Source organism: Mustela erminea, chromosome 17 (genome assembly GCF_009829155.1).
Source record: "Mustela erminea isolate mMusErm1 chromosome 17, mMusErm1.Pri, whole genome shotgun sequence".
NCBI lineage: Eukaryota > Metazoa > Chordata > Mammalia > Carnivora > Mustelidae > Mustela > Mustela erminea.
In genome coordinates this window covers 31,143,125-31,159,532 of record NC_045630.1, presented here as the reverse complement: position 1 = coordinate 31,159,532, position 16,408 = coordinate 31,143,125, and positions in this window count along the sequence as shown.

Sequence of the window (16,408 nt, the reverse complement as noted above, 5' to 3'; positions counted from 1 at the left end):
TGTCTCCCATTCCCCGGACCTGTCCTGCCCATCCCCCCGCTCCTCAGCGCACCTGGCCCTCCGGCGACCACTAGTGAGCACATGAGGGATTTCTGAACTTTAGTGCGTATGATAGTCTGTTAAATGGTCCCTCAAAGACCCGGGACCTAATCTCTGGAACCTATAAATAACAGGTTGAAAAAGGACCTTTGCAGAGATGACCACGTCAGTGCTCCTGAAAAGGGGAGATCATCGTGGCCCTAACAGCAGCCGCGAGTGCCCTCCCACGATGTGGGCGAGGGGATGTGACAACAACAAGGAAGAGCTAATGTGTCCACAGGGACAGAGACTGAAGCCACACAGCCACGGGCCACAGATGCCAGCAGCCATGGGAACCTGGAGGACGCCCAGGGTCTCTGCAGGGAGACTGGCCTCGCCAGTCAGTGGGTCTGACGTGGGTCCTAGAGTTAGGGACAGTCTGCACAAAACACTTAGGGGGCTGGGCAGGTCCGGACAAGCAGCCAGCTGTCCACAGAACAATACGGTTTCTCTGGTTTCACCAGAAGCTCCAGGCCCAAGCTGGCATCAGAGAGATGCACTGCAGGCCTAGCCCCGCCGGGGCCCCAACTTCACTCACTCGGGCCCTTTCCCTGGATTCACCAACAGCCCAGCGTCCACTGTCCCACTTCACCAGCCCCCAGACGTGCCCCTGGTCTCACCTGGTGGCCCCATCCTCCTTTAAAACCAGAACCACAGAACCACAGCTCCGTTCCTTCTACACAGCATTCTCCTGAGCACCGTGGTCTCCAGGAGAAATCCAGCTGCTCTGTGTGGGAATGGGAAGGAAATACTTATTCCCAGTGTTGAATCTGTGGCCCAAGATCTGAAGCCCACTGGAGCAGTCTGACTCCACCCAGAGCGCTCATTTCAAACACAAATCTGGCCGTGCTGCTCCCCTGCTAGGGGCTGCCCAGTGCTCCAAGGAGGACGCGGAGGGAAGGGGCGATGTGGCCCGTAAGACCCTAAGCATTGGGCCCTTTCCTCCCTCTAGTCCCTGCTCCTGTCTTTGCTCCAGGTCCAGGAATGTGGGCTTCCACGTGGGGCACCCTCTGCTCACCCACCCCAAGGGACCCTGAAAAGGCTCTCCGGACCCCGCCCCCCACAACCCACCCGCTCTGACACACTCTCTAGTGAGCTTCAACGCCCTGGCCGCGCCTGCACCCACCGGACTCTGACCCCCACAAAGACACCTGTCTGTGTTCTGTGTTCTGCTCCTCGCCACTGTCTCTCTTGAGCCCCGAGAGTCCCCCGGAGTGTAGTGGGGACTGAACACATATTTGGCGAATGCAGGGGTTGGAGACGGCACACCTTTAGGTAGGGATGTCTGTGGACGAAGGGGGGGACCTCGCGGAATTTCTATCCCCAGGTCCCCTTCCCCCCGCCCCTCCAGGCATACCCCCGGCAGACTGATGGAGCGAGCAAGTCCTTCCTCCATAGCAGTGAGCACAGCTGGTGATTTTCTGTCTCCACGAGGGATTTTTGCAGGGCGAGCGCCCTCCTTCCACCTGCCCGCCTGAATCCCCCCTCGTCACATCCAGGTGCTGTGAAATCAAGCCCTTCTGGCAGACAGATCCGAGCCCTCATTACCCAGGTGGGAAAGCATGGCCTGCTGAGTCAGGAGCCTTCTGATCACGGGCCCCTCCTGCAGAGACAGCAGACGCCTCCCCATGATCCCGCAGCAGCCTGTGCCTGGGGGGCTCCATCAACCAGGACAGATGTCTGCACAGCCTCACACCCCAGATACCCACAAGAACAGCCACCGGCTCCCTGCCTGGAAGCCCCGGGTCCCAGAAGCTGAGGAGGCCGGGCAGGATCGCCCCTCATGGCACCTGAGCCACACAGCCAAGCCAGAGCCCTGGGCTTGATCTACAGAAGGACCCGGGCTGTGTTGTCCCCTCAGCAAAGGCTGTGAGTCACCTAAAGACCTGAGTGTGTGCTTTTCAGACAGTTACAGTTTGCCAAGCTTCCTGTCATGCACAACTAGAACTTCAGGAAGGAGAGGGTGAGAGCAGGCAGCACTCTCTCTCCTGGACCTCCCCACCTTGGAATTCTAAGGCAGGCAAGGGGTGAATCCGAGGTCCGGCGCTGCTGAGGTTCACGTTTTGAGAAATACCCAGAATAGGCAAATCTGTAGAGATAGAGAGGAGGTATTGGTTGTCAAGGGCTAGCCAGGCAGGGGAACTGGGATTGACTACAAACAGGTATGAGGTTTCTCTTTGGGGTGCTGGAAGTGTTTCTGAGCTGGATGTCAGTGACGGCCCCACAGCACAGCGAGGGTGCCAAGAATCACAGAACTGCGTACTTTCAACTGGTGAGTTTTAGAGTGTGTGAATTTCTTCTCAAAAGAAAATAGTAGGATGGAGAAGACCCGCTGTGATCCACGTGCTCGTTGGCAGTCTCTAAGGAATCCCCAGACCCCACCTGCCCAGGACAGCGAGTATCCCCTCATGCCCAAGAGTGCCCGAGCTGGAAGACCACACCCTGTGCACCAGCGCGAGCAAGCGGGAGGGGCGTCCGGAGTGTGGGCTCACCCCTCTCCTGGTCTGGGGGTTCACAACACCCCAGGAGGGGCCCAGCCAAGCTCAGCAACCAACCCAGATCCCACTGACCCGTTATGACAGAGTGAAGCTGTGAACGCCTTGGGCTGGATAGAATGTCAGGTCCACGGCTGATCAGAGACCCACAGAAGGTCTGCATTGTCAGGCTAGCCCACAGTCACTCAAGTGGCAGAGCTGACCCCAGGTCTTCTGATGTTCATGTCCACGTTCTTGCCATGAAACAAGACCTGCACGGCCTGCAGCAGAGAGCCCTGACCCGAGATAGGAAGAAGTCCACTGACTCGAGTGGCCTCTGCCGCACAAAGCTGCTGGGCAGAGTAGACACTGGGCAGAAGGATAAAAGAACAAATAAGCACTGTTCCTGCCCATGAGGAACACCAGTGTGGGAAAGACAGAGCAACACTCGGAGAAAGGAGTGACAATTCTGAGGGGATGGGAGATGAGGAAGGCTTCCTGGAGGAGGTGGCATTCCAGCTGGATCCTGAAGAACAAGAGACTTGAACTGGCTGGGGGGCTTGATGGAAGCTGTGAGGAGGGCACGTGGGACCAGGCAGAGCAAACAACACCTGGAAGGAGTGTTGGCACTCCAGAGCAGCTGCCACGGGCAACGTCCAGGGACTGGTGGAAGGCGTGCAGGGCTCCACGTGTGGAACTCTTCTCTGGAGCTGGGAGGCCGCTGCTGACAACCATGCAGGAGCTGGTGATGGCCCTGTAGGGCAGTGGCCAGGGACCACGGCAGATGGGAGTTGTGCCCACTGAACCTCATCCTGTGATCCTTCAGAGAGCAGCCTGTCGCCTGGCGGCCTCCTGTGTGTTCTTATTCCTGTTGTCAGGGTGTCACTGTGTCACGTACTGCCTGCCCTCAGGCCCCGCTGCCCTGGCCATGGCTCCCGTGGCCATGGCTGCGATGCATTGTCCATCTCCCCACTGGACCTCCTCCTTTGGCACACAAAAGGTGTCAGGGTTTCCGGCCCCCACAGCCCTGCCCCCTCCTTCCCTTTCTCAGTACAACACCGTTCTGTCAGAGGCGTGGGACCCTCATGGAGCCAACTTCTCCCCACCCGGCCTCACTTCTCGTCACTTGGTGAGACGCTCAGGGGAGACCACTGGCCAATGGCCCTCATGACCATGAGGTTTGATGTCACCAAAACCAGTGCTCACTTCTCGTCCGCCTCTTACCCGACTGCCTGTAGCATTTGGACACAGGTCAACGCTCTTTCCTTCTGGAAAAGGAGAGAAGAAAACAATTGCATGAGGGATGTCCTTGAGTGGGTAAAAGGCCCACTAGACTCAACCTAGAGGCTGAGGGGGAAGGCTGTTTAGAGCTGAGAGCACAGACAATCCGTCCCCATTAGGGCCGACAGCAGGCGTGCACGTGAGATGTGACAGGGGACCGTGAAATGTTTTCTTATGGCTGCAAGATTTACGCTCAGGAGTATGAATTGAGGACATTAGCTGAGAGCAAGAATGGGGTGCGGGTGTTGGAGATCTGGAGGGCAGAGGTAAGAAATGGTGTCTATGAGCCCAGGTCAGCATAAGGACAGGAGATGTGTGGTATGGCCATCAGGTAGCTAAAGAACCCGGCTGAGCTAGTGAGCATCCACAGAATGTGACACAAATCAGCAGCCTATTGCTGCTAAGGAGTTACCCCAAGCCTAGTATCCTAGAACAATGAATATTTATAATCTTATAATTTTTGTGCATAAGGAAGTCAGGCGTAGCTTAGCTGGGTAGTTCTGGCCTTAGAGTTTTTCTTGGGGCCAATGTCAGCCGGGGGCTGTCCTCAACCGAAGGCCTGACCAGGGAGGAGAGTCACATCTAAGATGGCGCACTCACGTGGCTGTCGTCAGGAGGCCTCTGTCCCTCACTCTGCGGCCTCTCCAGCTCCAGCTCTGTCTCCGGGTTTGTCAAGGGCAGCTTGCACTGCTAACTAGCCAATAATCCTTCCTGTTACTCAGCCCAGGCTCCCAGGAGAGAATCTGACTGACCTGGCTCACTGTTTGGAGGGAGACGCCCAGGCCCTTTGTGGCCGACCAGGCTATGGGATTGGCTGTGTGGGGCATGATGTCTGTGCCCTGCCCCTGGTGTGGAGCCCCTCGCCATTGCCACATCAGTTGCATAGAACACCCAGAGCTCATTACACCCATACCCTCCTTAATGTCCATCACCTGATTACCCTATCCCCACCACACCCTTCCCCTCCAGCAATACTCAGTTTGTGTGCTAGAGTTACAAGGTCTCTTGTGGTTTTATCTCCCTCTCTGATTTTATCTTATTTTATTTTTCCTTCCTTTCCCCTATGTTCATCTGTTTAGTTTCTTAAATTCCACACATGAGTGAAATCACATAATAATTGTCTTTCTCTGGTTGACTTACTTCGCTCAGTGTAATACCCTCCAGTTCTATCCACGTCATTGCAAATGGCAAGATTTCATTCTTTTTGATGGCTGAGTACTATTCCGTTGTACATACACCACATCTTCTTTATCCATTCATCTGTCCAGAGACATCTGGGATTATTCCATAGTTTGGCTATTGTGGACATTGTTGCTATAATCATTGGGGTGCAAGTGCCCCTTCAGATCACTACTTTCGTATCTTTGGGGCAAATACCCAGTAGTGCGATTGCTGGGTTTAAAGAGGTGAAGGATCACTTGCGAATGTGGGGAATGCACCTGGAGGGTTGAACTGGGAGAGGCTGCTTTCTCGACAGAGTCCCCACACGGCTGCTGGACTCCCGCTGCTAGTCTGGCAGTGAGACACTTTTCTTTCAGCCCCAGAGAACAAGGGCCAGAGACACCAGGGACAGCCCCTGCTCCTCCCTGCATCTGTGAACGGCATGTGGCCTCTTACACCAGCTGAGGTTCCAGCTGACTGAACTGCCAGCTGCAAGCAACAATGTTCTGGAGTGAGGGATCCATCCTGGAAGGTACCAGAGCCACGGGGGGGGGGGGGGGGGGGGGGGGGGGGCTGGCCGAGGTAGCTGGTGGTCTCTGCTGCCCCCTAGAGCCCTGTTCTGTGTATCACAGGATGTTTAAATGCATCTCAAGCCCCGCCCTCCCTTATTTAATGCCAAGAGCATTGTGTAGTCATGGCAACTGAAAATGCCCCGACATTCCCAGATGTTCCCTGGGAGGCAAAACCTCCCCCAGTCAAGCCACTGGGCCAGAGACACAAGTTCAATGACACCGTGAGCCGGCTCCCAAATGTGGAAATTCTACAGTACAAATGATAGACGAATCAATGTCGTGGGGGGAAAGGGGGTGAGGACAAGGCTGTTAGAGATCTAAACATAGTTAAGAAACCTAGTAATCAAATACTATGCTGGGGCTCCTGGCTGGCTCAGTTGGTGAGCGTGCAACTCTTGATCTCAGGGTTGTGAGTTCGAGCCCCACGTTGGGTATAAAGATTGCCTAAAAATAAAATCTTTTTAAAAAATCAAATACAGGGGTACCTGGGTGACTCAGTCATTAAGCGTCTGTCTTCGGCTCAGGTCATGATCCCAGGGTCCTGGGATTGAGCCCCGGGAAGGCTGCTTCTCCCTCTCCCACTCCCCCTGCTTATGTTCCCTCTCTCACTATCTCTCTGTGTCAAATAAATAAATAAAATCTTTGGATGTTTGTATCTTCTTTGGATCCAATTTGAACAAACTGGGACATTTTGGAGACAACTGGGAGAAAATGAACATAAGATGGGTATTACATGCCATTTGCAACAACATGGGTGGAGCTACGAGAGTATGATGCTGGGCGAAATAAATCAGAGAAAGACAAATACCATATGGTTTCCCTCAAATGTGGAATTGAAGAAATAAAACACAAACAAGCATGGGCTGGGGAAGGAGAGGCAAACCAAGAAACACACTCTTAATTACAGAGAACTGACAGTCACCAGAGGGAAGGTGGTGGGGGATGGGTGGAACAGGTGATGGGGATTAAGGAGTGCACCTGTCCTGAGGAGCATGGGGTGATGTATGGAAGTGATGAATTACTACATTGTACACCTGAAACTAATATTATACTGTATATTAACCATACTGGAATTTAAATTTTAAAAATTGGGTGGGTCGCCTGGGTGGCTCAGTCAGTGAAGCATCTGCCTTCAGCTCAGGTCATATCCCAGGGCCCTGGGATTGAGCCCCACATCGGGCTCCCAGCTGTTTGGAGAGTCTGCTTCCCCTCTCCCTCTGCCCCTCCCCCCGCTTGTGCGTGCGCTCTCTCTCTCTCTCTCTCAAATAAATACAATCTTTTCTTAAAAATGGGTATTATATGATATTAAGAAATTATTAATTTTGTTGAGTATAAGATATTGTAGTTTTCATATAACTATATTTGTCACGTCTTTATGCATTAAATGCACTAAAGTATTTCCAATGAAAATGATATTTTTCTGCCCTTTGATTGAAAATATTCAAGCCAAAAAAAAATGCATGGATATCTCCTCTCCTTTGAATGTTCTCATGATTTGAACCTTCCTCATTACAAGATGACCCCCCTTTTCTCTGTAATGATGCTTTTTGCCCTAAAGTTTATTTTGTCCATTATTAATATGGTTTTGCCAGCTTCCTTCTCATGAATGTTTGCATGATCTTTTCCCACGGTTCCTGTGCTGTGTCCGTATGCACCATTCTGTTCACGCAGCTCAGCTGACCACTGATTGAGTCCCTGACTCTCCGATGTTAAACCAACCTTCTACTCTTTTTTTTTTTTTAATTAATAATCTCTACACGCAATGGGGGCCTCAAACTCACAATCCCGAGATCAAGAGTCAGATTCCCCACCAGGTGAGCCCTCCAGACGCACAACCCCCCAACCCTTCTATGCTTGGCTGTGGGTCTTACCACGTGAATGCAGCTGGATCCTGTTTGCTAGTATTCCCTTCAGAAGACAAAGAGGGATGTGGGTCAACCTGGGAAGGGTGTGTCCTTGGGTGAGGTGAGATGAGAACTCCCTGCGCCGCCGGGAGCAGCCTGCACCCAGGGCCTGACAGAGAAAAGGCTAGAAAGGTGCCCATCCCCCACCCTGCAGCTCTTAGGGGCCGTGGAGGGTCCAGGACCTCCCGGGGACTGAAGGTATACATTTCCATGGCTCAGTAAGTAAATTCTGAGCAAAGTGAGCCGGACAAATCTTATGACCAATCAAAATATTCAAATAAAGTACTCATTCCTCATATCACATAAAATTATGATGCCAAAAATGGCATATTTTTGCAGTCTGTCGGTTTATGGTATTCGTCCCTCTAACCCTTTACTACCTTTTGTAAGTAAGAAACATCGTGAAAAGAAAAGCTTGATACATACATGGCACTTCTTTCCTGGGTTTGGAAAAATGTGGCCATGTTTGGGTTTGCGCTGAGTTTCCTGTCCCGCAGGTGTCAACCAGAGAAGAGTGGTGCGCTCAGCTGTTGTCCGTTGTTTACACCTTAATGTGAATGAATCTCAGATGCTTTTATGAAATATTTTCAAATGTGTGAGAACAGATCGTAGGGGCGCTGCGGAGCCAGCAAACAGGGGGATGCCCTTGAGAGAGAGGGGAGAGGTCCTCTCTCCTCTGAAGGGAAACTGCAGAGTTTGGCTTTGTTAGGATCTGGTCTCTGATGCCGACATGAGCGTAGCACACGGCCCAGCTATTAAATAGTAAAAATGAAGATGTCGTTTATAGAAGCCCTTAAAAAAAACTCCTTTGCTGCTAAAAGGACGTGGACACCACATATAACACTGGACACTCAGGAACATCATTGTTTAAAACTGATTCTGAATGGCCCAGCCCTGGAAACTGGGAATGCTTCTCTCATAATCGGGGGGCCCTCTGAAGGGCTATCAATTGCTCAGTGCTCCAAATAGAGAAGACTATCTGGAGTTAATTAAAATGGGCCAATACCACCATTTTCCATGTGGCCTGGAAAGAACTAATATGTAGTTAGGATACCAGCCAAAGCCTAGTAAAAATACGTCACTGGTGAACTGAATGCGCAGCTCCTGGGAGGAAATCAAAGTGGATTTTTTGTACACTCTGCTACAGGATATTTGATGTTCCTATTTACATGACCCACTTGAGCGGAGAGTGGCTCTGTTTTCCTGCGAGAGGTGCCCACAGTTCTAGACACTGGCTGAGTCTGAAGCTGAAAGCACCTGACAACGGGGCAGGAGCCGATCCCAGAAACGACTCTATCCGCGGCACTTTGACCGTTGGTCCTTGGTAACAAATACTGAACGCTGGCCAGTAGTTTTGATTTTCACAGTAATATGGGTCAGCAACTTGAAACTACTTCCTGTGCAACCTTAAAGCAAGAAAATGAGGAAACTCAGTACAAATGTTGGTGGGTGTTACAAATACGGAGAGGGGGAGACTTTGAACCAAGTCATAGGGTCTTCATTTGGAAGTGAAGGTCAATGTGAACTCACGTGACAAAGTATAAAGTGTTTTTTTAAGTTTCTTTTTTTTTTTTTTTTTTCATTTGAGAGAGAGAGAGCGGAAGCAGGAGGAGGGGCAGAAGCAGAGGGAGAAGCAGACTGCACTGAGCAAGGAGCCCAACGTGGAATTCGATCCCAGGACCCGAAGATCATGACCTGAGCCAAAGGTAGACACTTAACCAACTAAGCCACCCAATAGCTTTTAGAAGTCAAAAAAAAAATTTTTTTAAGATATATTTATTTGACACAGAGAGAGATCACAAGTGGGCAGAGAGGCAGGCAGAGAGAGAGAGGGATGAAGGCCCCCGCTAAGCAGAGAGCCCAATGCGGGGCTCGATCCCAGGACCTTGAGACTATGACCTAAGCTGAAGGCAGAGGCTTAACACACTGAGCCACCCAGGCACCCCTAGAAGTCAAAATTTTATGTCATTTATTCACTTTCATAAATATAAATTGAGCTTGTACCTAATTTTTTTTATAATTTATTTACTTCATTAAGAGAGAACCAGCAGGATGGTAAAGTCGCTTAAAGTAAATATTAAATGTTAGATTAAGTTTCTGGGCACTAAATAAAAAATGTTAAAATAAGTATTCTGGGTTATATACAAAACTGGTTAATGTCATTCAAGACAAGGAAACTGTGACCTTTGGGATTCGGGGGGTTTTGTCTCTGATTTGCTTGGTTGGAGGCTTTGTTCTTTAATTTTTCTTTTACCTGAAAGAAATTATTTGCACCAGTAGCAGACAAAAATCTACATGTTGACATATAACCTTAAAGAGTCCAGACTCGGGGCCCTTGGGTGGTTCAGGGGGTTAAAGCCTCTGCTTTCAGCTCAGGTCATGATCTCGGGGTCCTGGGATCAAGCCCCACATTAGGGTCTCTGCTCAGCAGGGAACCTACTTCCCCCTCTCCCTCTCTGCCTGCCTCTCGGCCTACTTGTGATCTCTGTCTGCCAAATAAATAAAATCTTTAAAAAAAAGAGTCCAGACTCTACTTAACGGCGAATAACAAATCAAGCAAAAGTACATTTCCCCAAAAAATGAGAAAATGTGGGACACCTGGTGGCTCAGTCAGTAGAGCACATGACTGTTGATCTTGGGGTTGTAAGTTCAAGGCCCGTATGGCGTACAGAGATTACTTATAAATGAATGAATGAATGAATCAGTCATTTAAAAACAAAAGAAAAGAAAATCCTTGGGTGGACATATTAGCTGGAGAGGACAGAGATTCCTCCAACACGGGGCTGGCAGGCACCCAGCCTCCTTACTGTCCTCCTGCCCCAACAACCCATTTGCCGCACTCAAGTTAAAAGTACTGGTAGAAGGCTTGTTCTCACAGTCCAGCCTTGTCCAGATAGCTCACCAAGCAGACCGTCCTGGCTCCCACTCTCCTCGCTGGCCTCCTCCCCGCCTCCTGCCAGCCCACCCAACCCTCCCACAAGCTGAACTAGCTCTGGGCACCCCCTTGGTTATGACTTCCTCACTGAAGCCTTCCAAGACTCCCCAAGTCTGGGTGAGGGTCCTTAAAATGCACTTCCTAGAGTAGCGACTATCATGGGTAATCACGGTTACTGTTTACATATCTAAATCCTCTGTGAGCATTGTCCTGTGCCTGGTTCACCGCTAAAGCCCAGCGCGATTCTTGTCCACAAATTACACTGATGGTGGACGAATGGACAAATCAACTAATTACTAAACAGGTGCTAGGTATAGGTGGGACAGATAGGAGGGCGGGGGGGAGATGGTAGATGGTGGGTGGATGGATGGATGGATGGATGGTTGGTGATGGATGGATGGATGGATGGTGGTGGATGGATGGATGGATGGGTGGGTGGGTGGATGGAAGCATGGGTGGGTAGATGGGTAGATAGATGGATAGATGAGAGAAGAGATAAAGAGATGGGTCAGTATCAACACCGGAGGGCTTTGGAGCCTGGAGCTGTGGCCGCCGGAAAGCCCCCTCAACACACTTTGCCAATTCTAGTTGTTAATGCTGAAAAGCATCAAAGGCCTGTTGAGGCAGAGATTTCCTTTTCCACAGCCAAGCTGAGGTTTTTCTTGCTTTGAAATAGCAACGCAGTGTTTTGCCGCGTGGTGGAGCTAACACAGCATGGAAGAGGCCTCCGGACGCCAGGGCTCCAGGTCCGGAAGCAGGTCGCACCCTGCCGGTTCACAAACGAGAGCAGAATGGGGGTGGATACTCAGCTCAGGCTCACACTTGTGGTTTCGGGAAGTCTCCGCAGTCTTTAGAAACCCCACCCCCACCAGACCCCAAGACTCAGACCAATCATGCGGCTCCACAAAAGCCTGGAGAGGGGTGTTTTTGCCCCAGGTGGGCCTATGGCCTGCATTCCACTGGTAGGACAACTGGAGGAACCATGGGGTCTTCCATGGTCTTCTGTGGTCTTCCGCCAACCTGTTTTTTCCCAACGGGACCCAAGGAAGAGGGGCTGGGAGGGGTGGCGCAGTCCTGGCCAAGAGTTCTCCTGCCAGAAAGAGACCCTCAGTGTGCCATTCCTGCCAGCCCAGGCCCTCTCGACACAGCCCAGTCAGCCAGGACCCTTGGGTGACTCCCTCACTGCCCTACGAGGCCTTGCAGGACCAGGCCCTCCCTACCTCCTGGCCTCACCACTGCCAACCCCTAACATGACCACCACCAGCCCTACCCCATCCCCCACCCCTCTCACAAATTTCCAAGAGGCCAAGAGGGTTTCCCGGGTACTTTGACAGCTTGGAAATGCCGCTGGGGCGGACATGGGGTGAGGCTGGGCTGTGTGTCCCAAGCAGACTCCCCAGAGATTTCCGGAACTCCTCACCCCTGCCCCAGCACCCACGGAAGCCTGAACAACGGACCCAACCTGCCAGGGTGAGGAAAGAGGAAGGTGGCAGGAAATGCTGGCTCAGCCTTGTCTCACCTTTCTCCGGAGTAAAGGCCATGAGCACCCCACCCTCAGGGAGGGATCTTCTGGTTCTCCTGGAAAGAGAGCTTGTCCACCCTGCCCGCTCTAAACACAGAGCTCTGAAACACTCTCTGTAGTTATTAAACAAGAGCTCCTTCAAACTCCCCATCCTGGGCAGCTGGGGGCCTCAGTCGGTTAAGCATCTGCCTTCAGCTGGGGTCATGATCTCAGGGTCCTGGGAAAGAGTCCTGCATCAGACTCCTTGCTCAGGGGGGAGGCTGCTTCTCCCTCTGCCTGCTGCTCCCCCTGCTTATGCTCTCTCTTTGACAAATAAAGAAATAAAATCTTTAAAACACACACACACACACACACAAAAACCTCTCTATCAGGAGACCCCTTTAACAGGACACAGGGCTCCCAGCTGCACTCCCCAACCTGTGCTCTCGATTCCAGTGCTCAAGTTCCCAGCAGCCTTTGCCTCGGGTAAGCTTGGAGCCTGTGATCCTTCCATGAATAACCTTTCCCACAGACCCATCATGTGCCAAGTACCATGCCAGCAGGATCAGGAGGCGAATAAGAAAGTCCGTCCATTTCTGGCACTGATGGGCCAGCAGGGAATGGGACATGTGAATGTTTGTGTCCTGGCAAAAGTATAGAGTTCTGTGAACTAAGTTACAGCTCTGTTCGGTCATGGCTGTGCTGTTTGATTTATATTCAAATCCACATCACAAAACAGGAAGCACTCCTGTCTTGACGTGACTTGCATTTTTGATAAGTCCCTGGACTGCTGGGGCGGAAAGAAATCCCTCCAGGACACTCCCTGCTGAGTGTGAGTCAGGGGTGTCCCCAGCATAACCGGGTCACAGGCAGAAGGGAGGGGCCAGGCACTGGCTGAGCAGCGGGCGGCAGGTGGATGGCCTAGGACCCGACCTGGTCCCGGGCATCGCCCATGCTGCTGGACCCCCATCTGCAGCAGTCAGACAAGGAGACAGTCCAGCCCTCCTCCTCTGCCTCTGAGCTGCTGCCTTTGCCATTCTCACTCTTGCCTTCCGAGCTGGAGAAGCTCTGAGTCAGACACTGTGTGGCCACGTCGCTCAGCGCTGACTCACATCTAGACTCAGCTCACGGCTCAGACGCCCCTTCGGTGGTATTCCCTTATTTGGCTCCAGGCAGGGGCTCGTATTCTCTCTGGAGAGCTGCCCAGTCAGAGCCTCTCTCTGGGCCCAGGAAGAGCCTCAGTGCCCAAGACTCACACAGACAGCGACAGCCTGGCGTGTCGGCAGCTGACTACGGCTTCCCGGGAACAGAAGGATACAAAGGAATGGCATATGGGGAATCACCTGGGCACTGCTAGCTGTGCCTGGAAACCTACCTTAATATGCTAAAAAATAAATCTCTGGGTCTCCCAAGAAGTCTTCTCTGTGTGTGTGTATTTAGAAGGTCGGAGGTGGGCGGGGAGATACTCTGTCCTAGAGGCCCGGGGAATCGCTGATCTTCTGTCCCAAGCACTGGCTGCGTTTACCCAGGGCCCCTGAAATGGGAGCTGGGAGCAGAGGAGGTGCTGGGCCAGGCAGGTCTTGAGGCAGAAGAAGCCTGCCCCACACACAAGGCTCAGACCGAGAGGAGCCAGTGAAGGGTGGTGAGGAGAACCGCCAAGGAGCTGGCCACAAGGGTTCGCGGCGGGGGGGTCAGGGGGTCTAAGAGTCAGAGTGTTATTTTCCCACTAGGCCGGCAATCCCCAAGGCCCCAGGTCCAGGGCCGAGCTTCCCAAAAGCAGCCTTGTTCTCCAGCTGTGGCTCCATTGCTCGCCGCCGGCCAGATGACCCCAGCCATGTCACCACAATGCTCGTGCCTCAGTTTCTTCATCAGTAAACGTGGAAAACATAGCAAGACCTATCTCACTGGGTTATTGTGAGGGTTTATCTGGGGAGGAAAATGAAGACTCTCACTCAAAAAGAACCCGTGTTCGCAACAGTGTCACTTATGACAGCCTCGGCAAGGGAGCGGCTCACGTGTCCATCCGCAGAGAACTGATGACGTGGGGCGTGTCTGTCAGCCAGCCCTCGTGCTCGGCTAAAGACCCCTTGTCACTTAAAACCAGGAAAAGACGAGGGGCACCTGGGTGGCTCAGTTGGCCCAACACTTGATCTCAGCTTGAGACTGATCTTGATCTCAGGGTCACGAGTTCAATCCCAGAGTTGGTTCGCGCTGGGTGTGGAGCCTACTTAAAATTTAAAAACAAAAAAAAAAATTAGAAAGAAAACCCCACACAAATAGACAAGACTGCTTTAACTCGTGCTCTGTCAGAAACCCATTGTGCTTACTACTTAATCCAACTTTCTGAAGGCATCATGAAGATGTTTTGCAATGACCAGAACATTCCAGAACAGAAAAGTCCTGATAGCAACGGAATGCCTAGAAGACCACACCCGGCACAGCCCCTCACCTGCTGGTGACCCTGGGCTGAACGCACACTCACCCCCACCCATGATCGCACGCTCTCCCCCTGCTCCCCTGCAGGCACCCCCATCCCCAGATCCCCTTATAAAGCTCATGTGAGAGGAGAGGCTGGTTGTTGTATGTATGTGTGTATTTGAGAAGTTTGTTGTCAAGGCTTGACTCTGCCACCTCCCCTATCTGCCAGCACCAGAAATAAATTTCTCCCTTTCTTTTCCAAACCCTCATCTCTTGAGTTACTGGCTTCTCCCACCATGAGTTCATCCAAGTTCGCTCAGCAACAGTGTTGGTAAACCCAACCCAGAGCCATGTTTCCGATTTATGCAACCCCCTCGGATGCCTCAGGATTCCCTGGGACAGAGCAGGTGGCTGGAGTCTTACTCACTCATTTCCTGAGTCAGTGGCTAGGATGGATCCGTGGGTACTATACACATGGTGAAATATTACTCAGCCATTAAAAAGAAGGAAATCTTGTCACTAGCAACATCCTGGATGAAACTGGAAGGCATCACACCAAGTGAAAGAAGTGAAAGACAAATACTGTGTGATCTCACTTACATGTAGGGTCAAAACAAAAAAAAAGTCCTAGATACAGAGACCAGATAGGAGGTCGCCAGAGGTAGGGGTTAGGGGAGGGTGAGCAGAGTGGGTGAAGGGGGGTCAGAAGAGATAAGCTTCCAGTTACAGAATAAACGAGTCACAGAGTGTAACACACAGGGTGGTGCAAATTCAAAAGCTGTAAGAGAGTAGATCTGAAAAGATGGCACAAGAAAAAAATGTCTGTGACTATGTATAGCCATGAATGTTAACTACTTGGTGCAGAGATCACTTTGCAATACAAACATCGAATTATGATGCTGTCTACTTGAAATTAACATAAAAATATGTCAACTCTACCTGAATTTTTAAAAATGGAAAAAAATGAATAAATATTTGCAGAACACTCAAGATGAGGACAGGCTCTCCCCAGCTGCTCCAGCCGGTGACACAGCAGAGGTCCTGGGCCCACTGCTTCTACCCTGTGCAGACCGCTAATGGGCCAGCTCTGCTGAGGACACCCCACAGGGTTGGCTGAGACCTTCTCAGGGCAGCATTGGGGATCCTCCTACCCCGTGGGCTTTCTGTCTCTCTTCCCTGGTATCAGACTTGTATGGTGATCTGAAACCTCTGCCACCTCCTCTGCTCCCCCTCCCCTTTATCTTTCCCAGGCAGGACCCCCAATAAATCTCTTGCATTCCTAAATTTGTGTTGGCATTTGCTTCCTGGAGGATGCAAAAATGACAGACTAGGTTAAATAGAAACCTTCGCTGCAGGACTTGTCAGAGCCTTTGACATAATAATACACACTAGGATTCATTAAGAGGGAACATACTATGAATTGTGTCCCAAACACACTTTTTAGTTTATTGACTAAACATCCACATGCTCACACCTATATACACAGCACAGAACATCCATTAACATCATGTGGAATTTATAATCTGCTGAATAAAGTTTGGTAAAAACTGAACTAGAAGACTCTAAATTTCCAGCAATGCTGGGATTTTGTCATACAGACCTCAAAATGTGCCTGCAGGGCCTCATGGTACAGAAGGAAAGCCCCAGAGCCTCACCCAGTTTATATCAACAGCCCACTCTGTGTTTATTGTTAGGTCCCCCAATAATGGGTCCGTGATTAAAGGAGTGAGACTGATATAAAGTGAAGGTCAAGCAAAGCTTTATTTTGCGCCAAGCACCAATCAAATCAAACGTTCTGATCAAAAAGCTTTATTCCACGCTAAGCATCAATCAAATCAAACGTTCTGGGCAGCACCTCTTACAGAGAGGGCGACCTCTCTCTGCTTCACAGACTAGCTTTTAAGGGCAAAGGCCATGTTGTTGGGCCTGGCAACGCACAGGTGGCCAATGAAATTGTAATACACAGAGAAAGCTGCACAGTCATGTTAGGTCATACATAAGTGACCAATTGAATTACAATTTACCCTAGTAGATATTTGAACTAGCCTATCACCTTGGTCAGAATTGGTGCCCAAAAGGCTCCC